This window comes from Photinus pyralis, unplaced genomic scaffold, assembly GCF_008802855.1.
Source record: "Photinus pyralis isolate 1611_PpyrPB1 unplaced genomic scaffold, Ppyr1.3 Ppyr1.4_LG4, whole genome shotgun sequence".
Lineage (NCBI taxonomy): Eukaryota > Metazoa > Arthropoda > Insecta > Coleoptera > Lampyridae > Photinus > Photinus pyralis.
The window spans coordinates 41,215,528-41,223,644 of NW_022170511.1; positions in this window are offsets into that span (position 1 = coordinate 41,215,528).

Consider the following 8,117-nt stretch of genomic DNA (forward strand, 5'->3'; position numbering starts at 1 on the left):
ACTCGATCGGCAACATTCGTTTCATATAACCCTTTTGTTATAAAGTAGTCCTTTTTATATCACTTGATGTATAATAACTGTACTTAGTAAGTAACTGTACGTTGAACTTCAATTACATTTTACTTTTTGCAACAAGGTATTGATAAGTACGTATACCTGAAAAAAAAATGAATATTCACAATATTCTGGTTACCATATGTTTCATTCTTATAATCAATACACGCAAATTAAATTGACAGCTATGTTAGTTATAATAATCATGGGAACAACCATTTATTATTTACTAACAAACTCTTGAAGACGATACAAGAAATTATTTTGGAGCAACTTCTAACACCTAACGGTTCTTTCAAGTTTAACCATTGCATCAATCAACGTGCTGTAACTTACTTTGTCCTTTCAGTGTCAAAATATACCTTTGGAATGGAATTCTTTCACGCTTTAATGGTTAAAGTCGCATCACCTCGGAGGGATTTTTAACTTTCTGCGCACATTTACTAGGGCCCGCAAGGATTAGTGTCACTCAGATACCCCGGACACCATGCTGATTGCAATTTCTTAAAAATTTGAAGGTTCCTAAGCCCTCTCTCGGTCGATTTTCGCTCACAAATCCTAAAATTGCTTTCTCCGCATTTAAAAAATCCAATTAATATGCAAACACCGCCTGATGACTTAATCTACATGTCGACAAATTTAAATAAATGATAATAATTATATATTAACCCTTAGGTGTTCACTTCGCTTTTTTCCAATGTAAATTATTTACAGTGACGAATGTTACGGGCGTTGAGTTATATGCAACATTAATTTAGAAAATTAAGTAGCAATTTTTTTACTTCAAGTGGTAATTTAAATGTTAGTAACGTTTAGTTTTTGTGTTGTGAAACGCGAAGGAGCTTTTCAAACGCTGATTACTAAAGTTTCATCATCATTTTCGACGTATCTATTAGCGTAAAGTTGCGTCGTCAAGTAGACATATTTGTATCATCCTTTAGCTTTTCAGCATCAAAACTGAAAACGATCACTAAGTACAATCAGTTTCTCTTTAATTTTCTATGATTAAGCATCTATTGCTATTGATTTAGAACTTTAAAAAATCGTTTTGAAGACTACCAAATGGATCACGAGCTCACCACACCGATTGATCATTTAATTACTAACAAATTACTAACAAATTTGGTATTCCATTAGTTAATAATGAACTAACACGGCAGCGTTTATTTATTATTCTAAAATTTTTATTGCTAAGCTAAATCTTATATAGTTCTATTTTACTGTTTTTTTCAACGAGATTTAGGTTTAGTAACTTTGCCTTATTATATACAATCCCTTGAACTAAAATTAATGACATAATGACGGTTGGGATAAACGCAGGGATTCAGTTCATTGCTTGACGTTTATCCCGGTAATTTTATTCAACCCGCGATTTACCAGCTTTTGTTTATATTATGATTTGGATTTCTTTCAGGGGAATAAAAATAAGATATTAACGAACTTTCAAAATTTACTTTAGGTACTCCTTGTGCCCATAAATCCCATTTTAAAAACTGTTAGATGGTAATCCCAAATCCGGCACAATACATAACTACGTTAGTTCAACTTTTAACACTTTAACATTGCAACAACGACATTTTAATAACGTTAATTTCCACAGTTACAGTGACGATGTTGTAATATAAAAAATGCGCCTTTGGTCATTTACGTTGACTTTGCAGTTGAACGCATTTCAACGAAAAAATAGCATCAGCCGGTTTTGTTAAATGTTGCTTTGATTAAATGTATATTATTCAAGAACAAATTCCGTTTTTTAAATGTGAATTTCAAACACTTCCCCGTTCCTTAAGAAAGATGGATTTCGCTAAATGTAAATTATTTAATTCATTGGTTGCAATTTCAAAGTTACCCAAACATTTTGTAATTGGGAAGTGTATTCTTTCTAGAAATTCACAAGATTTTTCAACCTGAATTCAATGATCATTTATCGAGTTACATTGCCATAAATTTCTCTGATTGAGATTTGTTTCTTGTGCTTGGGGAAATACTGACAAGTCGTCAATTGCTATGATAGGATGACCTTTTTGACGGCTTTCCCGGCAAGCATAAAACAACAAAAATTCGCTTTCAAGTGAGAAGACAATCAGAGATGCAACAAAAACAAATATTAATTAATAATTATAGTAACCTTAGGATCATTTAACGCCGTTTTTTTTTGATTGGACCAACATTACATATATGTGGTGCGTTTTTTAAGTTACACAGTTAAAAGTAAACTTACCCAGTATTGAATCAATTCCACGCAGGACATCATATAGACCTTCTGGAACAAATAGAACCATTAATATCAATAAAATACAAAATTGAATTTTCAACTTTTGCAAACTGATTTGTTGCAAATTTGTATTTAAGATTTAACTTTGACTAAACTTAATTGGATTATTTTTATGCATACCAATCGTCTACACTCTACAGGGTGCAAATTTTGCTTGAGACACTGAATCTTCAAAACCAAAAGAAGCGTACTTTAAATTTGTGATCAGTGGCGCACGTCTGCATGGTCGAAGGGGCCATATTTTTCATTATACATACACATACTCTGAAAACGTAGACTTTTTTAGATATAGTAGTCGTATTAAATTACATAATCAAATTTAAGAGCTCAAAATAAAGAAAACCCGCATAGTTCTGAAACGCCTCGGAAGACGCACGCCACAGTAAATATGTTTTAGGCATGTAGATTTACTTAAATTTCTTTGCTTCCATGTAATTAACAAATCGTTTATCGTTTGTTTTCCACCCCACTAGTAGTGAATATAATAATTAATTAACACAACCGACTTCCATAGTTTTTCAGTTTTTTTTTCCGCAATTGATTATTTATGTAATATAATAACAAAGATATGCAAATTTTATTATTTAGCCGAGGTGGATGATCGTGTAAAATTTGTGTGGACATATAAATTGGGGTAAAAACCAACGGTACTTCCTTTAATTACGTTTCAATCAGTAGGACATTACGCACATATAATTATCGTGCAATACAATTGAAAAAGTCATGCAAGTTTAAAAATATGCCATATGGTATGTCCCGACTGCAATATCAGCTTGGGGTCGATCTAAATTGCGGATTTAGATAAATGAAGAGGTGTTTCAGTCCGCCATTTAAAGTTCCCGTATGCGTTGATATTAAAGCAGGGGTATAACCGAGAGGAGCGAACGCAAATCATCCCCATATAGGAAGACCGCCCGCGGTTTGCTCCTCTAAACAATATAAACTGGCCGTGGATGAATGAAAAAAATTTTACACTACCCATTTGCCGGAGAGAGACGGACGACCAGTGATGTGCCTGTGAAATTACGAGTAAAGTTCAAATCACAGTTGTTTGGTTCGCAAACAGCTGCTGGTTGGACGGTAATAAATATTGATTCTGGTGTCATACACGAAGGAATGCACCGGAGATTTTTCTTTCGGACGTTTTACTCGCTTTATGCCGTTTTTAATTCAGTACGTAAGTGGGAAAGTAGAGCAACCTCATTTGACAATTTATTTTCGCAAGCTTTATTGCTGTAACCAAAGGTAAACAGATTTAAGGGTTCGTACATAATTGATGCTGAAAAATAAACCTATGGGGTATCATTAATAGACCTTTAAATTTATTCGGTTAAGGGTTTCATGCAAATGTGCTTAGTTGTGGACTATTATTTAAAGTGGTCTGTTGATTCTGATGACTTTGTAGAGGAAACATTTATTTCATGCTTAATTCTGCTGTATTAATGATCCACATTTAATATATTTTCCGTGAGTAATCAGTGCAAAAGTGTCTCCAGTCAAATGTTAAACATACACATGCATGCATAAATCTTATGTATACATGTATTTAATGTTTTTATATCGCCAAAGGCTCTTCCTTTTGATTTTTTTAAATTATATGTTCGAGTAAAATCCGTGTTCCAAGATTTACACCGACAATTACCGACATTACCGCAATTAGGTACTAAACAATATGAAAACCATACTGGCCCCACCTGTAGGGATTTCCGCCTTCATTTTGGGACCGTTTGGAGTAGAAATGTTATAACAATATTTACAAAACTGAAAAGTACATATCCAGAATCCTAAGTGAAAGTTTCCGGTTGCAATAATCGCGTACCTGCTACAGTCCAATTTTTTCATTCTAACGATAGAAAAAATTGATCGTTTAAACTTTAAAGTTCTAAGATTGTGATTCCTCCAAGAACTTCAACGAGGATTTTACAAAAAGACATCTCCAACTATTATACGCGCAAAGAGAACTAGTGAGAAATTTGGAAACACATCTCTGAAATTTATTTTGAACTGCAGTCATAAGTTGGGATTTTTGAACATATCAATTTCGGCTAAGGATGCCCTAAGTAAGTAAGGTAGAGTTTGTCTATGGAAACAATAGGGTACAATGGGCACCAAAGAATGGCTTTCGATGGAAAATGATTTATACTTAACTTCCCTATTAAAATCTATGCAAAAACATTTTCTTGAGATAGATATGTACAAAAAATCTGGTCATCTACAGTACGACCTTATGAAACAAAAAACCGCGTAGAAAATATGCGCGAATTTAGCACCTGCACAACCCTCACAATCTATTGTCTAAAAATCATCCTGCTATGATTTTTCCCTCTTGGCGATCTCAGACCGACAGATCAATTGCAGAAAGATGGTTCTGCAAAAACAGACGGACAGTGGCACTTACAATACCGAAAAAAAGAACGGAATGGTAACTTTCGTTTTAGAGACGAATGTCCGTTCGAAGTTTGCAATGGAAGATAATGTAATTACAGATAGTGAGTTTTGATAATACTGACTGGTTAGTGCTTATTTAGAGACTGTTTTTTCCAAAACATTGAAAGATTATAAACAACGAAATTCAAACTGTAAACAGAGTTTAACTCTACGAGTATTTAAAAACTTCTGTACCTTGTTCTGGTCCTCCTTCGGTGTTCAACCATTTTCCGATCTAAGCACACTTCAAAAGTCCACAATTATTAATACGTGTACACTGAATTGTAACCACGATGTAACTGACTATTTAATATACATCAAATCAAACATTCGGCATACTTATTCACCTTACACGTATCTGAGTAATTCGGTTCCGTGATTCACAGTTTACTAAGGTCACATTTGCCGATATAAAATTAAACTTTCGCTTTGTAAATTTTCCTATATTTAAAGGAGAATATGGCAAGTAAAATTAGATAGATAAGCAAACTCAAACTGTGGTCCAGGAATAAAGCATAATGCAAAACTTACCAATTTTTCAAAATGGATCGATTACCATAAAAATTTGGGATTAAGCTCAACTTACACTTCACTATTGATGGTATCCAATATTATAAAAAGTTTGCTACGAATCTACGTACCCAGCTTCCGTTTGCCTTTCTAATTGGTGGGCTTTGAATGGTCAGTCGTTTAATCGTTTGCTGGCTTCCCATAGAGAGTTGCCAGTTTAAAACTAAGGGATGAGCTTAAAAGTGTTCGCATACAAATACATGTTTTAAACGTCTGTATCACACTCAATTTTTGTCGCACAGAACATTTCTGATGAGCAAAATATTTTGAATTAAAAAGGTGTACCTAATTTGATACTGTATTGGTCAAACAGCGACAATTAAAAAACCATTTTTTTCACTACTAGCGTCTGATGACATGATTATTAACCTTTTTTCCACTTGTAAAGTAGGCTTTCTCGGCATTTGTTCAAAGTGGTTAATAATGTGGACATTATTAACTAGTACTCAATAATGAGAACTGTCACGCTGTCACTTTTAGAAAACAAACCGAAATTTCGCTCAATAAACGTTTGGACAAGTTCTTTAAAATGAATAATTGCCACCATCCGCCATTTCCAGAGAAATTACATACCGAAAATTATCACATTTTGAAAAAATTCGAACGAAATTACTCTTTGAAAATATCTCAATGACAGAACAAAATACGGCCTGTTTGACTTGTACTTCTACGTACTTGATTGACATGTTAAATTAATAAACAAAAAATTCTGTCCAACCGTTCACTTTCTTATCAATATAATATGTTAATTTAGAGGATTTCAAGTGCTAGTAGTGAAAAAAATAGTATATATACCACGGTAGAGAAGTCTATTATTGCCTTCGCACCTTACACCCCTCGGCGGAAGCGCCTCGAGATGTAATCTTGGTGCTCAGGCAATAATACTGTACTTCTCTACCTTGGTATATAATGTACTATTGTGTTTTTTTAAAGCTATACAATTTTGATCTCAACCATTTTTTATAGAATGCATACTTTTCGAATTTGTTTCGAATAACCAACTAGGTACAAACTGCAAAGGAATTAATTTTACAAAAAAATTAACGTTTTTTGCTTGAAATTAAATTTTCTACCTATTTTTGTGGTCTAATTATAATAAAAAATTGCCATCCCCGAGATGGAGTGCAACCACTCCCAGTGTGATGGCGTCCTTTTACATAATAGGTATAGATTTTGATCGTTGGACTAGTAGGAAATAGTCCCTAATAGATAGTAGGTAGGGACCTACTGTCAAAATTTCAAGTTAATCGATTCATTTTGAAAAAATTGCTAGGTCAAAGCCTTCGTTTCCTATAAAATACTGGTGGAGATTAGAGAAAAAATGTATTAAACAAAATTTTTGAAGCACGAGAAACCTTATAATCCAAAGATATTTTTGGGCAAGAAGTGTGTTCCATAAAAGTCGTGTGTATCCGCATTTTTTTTAATGGAACACCATATGTACCTTTGTATTGTTTATCGTCTAACCATTTTTTTTGGTATTGTCAACCGTTTACGGATATTAACTGTTATATGTAGCATAGCTTGGTCTCCACAATCGCCACAAAGGATCTTAATCAGAGATTCGGGAATCTGGACAACTTTAAAAGTATTTCTATTTTTCACATGGAATACTTAAATTGATCCGGTTAACGATTTTCAAACAAATTAAAAGTTTCCAGTATCTAATCGTGTACCTATGCTTCTTATTTTTAGGTAAAGCAAAGTTCCAGAATTCAAAATTTTATTTGAATCTCATTTTCAAATAGATGAACCTTAAAAACCATTAATTTATTACGATAACATGCTGTATGTTATTAATTTATACACCCACAAAAACACAACCGGTGAATCAAATCAAGGAAATGTTTAAAGTGACCTCCATAAGCAGATATGAGTTCGAGTGCGAAATGATTCAGTTACATTCTCTGTGGAGATATCTACGAGTATCATGAAATGCCTTACGTATTCTTTGCTTCATATTCTCTTTGGTTATAAACCTGAACACCCAGTAATTTACAAAGCTGGGCATCCAAAACTTTCTGACTATCCTCAAAGTACCTACTCTGGCAGCTCTGTTTAGAACAAATCCAAGCAATTGCAAATATTGACCCGCTCATTTCAAAAGATTAAATCCCTAAAAGATAACTATACGTCAATTAATAATAGTTTTTACATCAAAGTCAAGCAAATGACTGATTACTGGCGAGGAAATATTGAAGGACGAAGCCCCTTTGGGGACGATCTCTTTAATACTTTACCGAGTCAAGTAGTGCCATTTTACTGACGAGGTGTGTATTAAATTTTACCCGAAATCGTATTTTAATATAGAATTTCAATCTTCATATAGAACTTTTCATTAATGTCAATCTGTCAGTGATGACAGGAGTCACTATAGACATTTAGCAATGTGATAGGTGCGGCATGGAAGTGACAGGCGGCAGGAAAAGTGGCCTGGTTTGCCTCTGTAACGGAAACTAAAGTTTCCTGACATAAAGTAGGCAGGAAAATGAAGGTTTCATGACGATTTTGGATAAAATATTGAAGTGGTTCTAAAGTCAATAATAATAATAATAATAATAATAATACCCCTGTGGGTTCGGGGATAGAATAGGCCCACTCTCGCCCTAGAGATCGTAAAAGGCGATCAATGGGCACTAAAGGTGACAAATCCAACCACCTTTAGTACTTACCTACCCACTTTACTTTCCAACTCCCACGCCCATGTTCCCGACTCTCCTACATATACACAACACGCAGGTGGATATTTGCTTACGCGAATATCTTGAAGAGTGACGCCTTCACGTGTTCC